Genomic DNA, 2,302 nt, shown 5'->3' on the forward strand with positions numbered 1-2,302 from the left:
GTTCCCCAGCCTGTTATGGTGGCTAATATGAAGTAAACGTAACCGCGTACCTTAAAGCAGAAGTAATGAAAACATAAAACACGTAGCGTCAATCATTAAACTCGTAAGTATTGATTTGGAATTACATTGAGCATATTAGTCATGGAGTGTCCGTTACATATAATAATAATAATAATAATAATAATAATAATAATAATAATAATAATAATAATAATAATAATAATAATAATAATAATAATAATAATAATAATAATAATAATAATAATAATAATAATAATAATAATAACAATAATAGTACTAATAAGATTAATAATAATAATTGTTTGTTAGCGACTTACGTGGTGAAATGTGTTTAAAATTTATACCTTCATGTAGAGCGAAAATGCTAGAGAAAACGAATAATTCCTATAAACGTGACTCTAAACTTTTTAAAACTCGGAAAGGTTATGTTAGTTCATACTCGAACAAACTTTTTTGTTCGCATTCAAAATTATAATAACAAATTTTTTGAAGGATCCTTTGGTGATGTTTATGAAATCAAGAGCTATATCAGAAAGGCCTCCTTACTCCACAAGGTGCGATTTTCCAACATTTTGATCCCTTACGAAAAGTAATTTTTAAAAAGGTATGTAAAATACTCATCCAGAGTGTCGATAACATTCTCGCACGACCTGTATTTTTTATTAGTGAATCATGAATTAATGAGCCTTGAGAATAGATAAGGTGGCTCCCTCCCTCGGGTGAATGAGGAGGATGGGAAAGAAGTATGAGTATGTCGTGCGGAAATATGTTATGTTCGTGGTAATAACAAAATTTAAACCATATCCAGAACCATTGATGTTTTCTAACCGCTTTATCATAGTTCTATCAAGACTGAGAATTGCCTTGCTAATCTAAATTGTTGAGTAATTAGTCTACTAGAAAAACAACATTGTTATTCATGGTGATTTTCTATTTTTATATTATTAGAGAATGTGAAAAATTTTTTTTCTAAATAAGTCATGTTATAATTATCAAATTAGTAAGATCTCTTCTTCTTTTTCATTCAATAAATTGTTCTGTTCAACCAAACTCAACATGCAAAAATTAATATAACTTCACGAAAATTGACTTTTTTTGAACACCTTAGAAACATTTTGCATACCTTAGATATGATTATAGAGAGAATGGATGTAGAAAGTGCTTTCGAAAAGGGGGGTTTAATCACAGACTAACAGACAGGACACTCAAATTAGATTCTTTAACCATATAAACGGTCATTTCGAATATTCCTTTATTTGGGACAGTACTCGCATTTGTCATGATGGCGCTACGTTACCCTATCAAATACATCCTGTCTGTCATCTAGACTGTGTTTTTTTTTTCATTTACCAACCGAGTTGCCATTCATACAGAATTATCTGTAATGTATTGATTTGTATACCTCCATGCGATTTTCATGCAGGATACAGATTAGTTACATATTGCCAAAACTATATACAGATTTGTGCCTACTTCTCATCCTACAACGCAATACAAACCCGTTTTGTTACAATATTTACTTGCTTCTGGTCTGCCGTCACTTAATTTCGGGTGAAAATCACCAACACAATCAAAAATAGTCTAGATGAACAACGTTGAGTAAAATAAATGTTTACTTTCCAACATCGCTAAAAAAGTGAAATATATTATCAACGTAATCCAATAATTTATTGTGACGATTCATTATCAAATATTTTGATGAAATCAGGCAACCCTGCAAGCAGCTGATCGGTGTTGACAAACGAGGGGAAATCAACTAGTAAAAATACTTTTACGTAACACAAGGGGTGTACCGATAGTAAATAGTTCGCGCAGTACAATATAGGTGGAACTAGTGCATCACGAAAAATGATTTTTATAAGAATTTACTCATACTGTCATGTCTGTTAGTCTGTGGTTTAATGTTCGTAATGGCATACCTCCGAAACTATTCAACGGATTGCTATTAAACTATATAAATATAAATATAGTTCTATAGTACGAGTGTAGTAATGATGTTAAACAGCCTTTCATTATAAAATAATCATTATCAGAAGGAAAATTTTGAGCTATTACGTGGGAATAATGGTGTCATAGAATTTTATATGACGAGGAGGGAGTAGCAAGTGTTTATAGCCATGGAAGCCAAAGGTATTGTAGATCGAATGTGACGAGAAAGTACGGAAGTACGTTAAAAGCACTTATACATAATAATTTAAGTACGTTACAAGCACATATACAGAGAGAAAGGTGTCTGAAATGTTTCTAACAAAAGGGTTCAAATATAAAACTGACCCAATTT

The sequence above is a fragment of the Malaya genurostris genome, chromosome 2, assembly GCF_030247185.1.
Source record: "Malaya genurostris strain Urasoe2022 chromosome 2, Malgen_1.1, whole genome shotgun sequence".
Taxonomy (NCBI): Eukaryota; Metazoa; Arthropoda; class Insecta; order Diptera; family Culicidae; genus Malaya; species Malaya genurostris.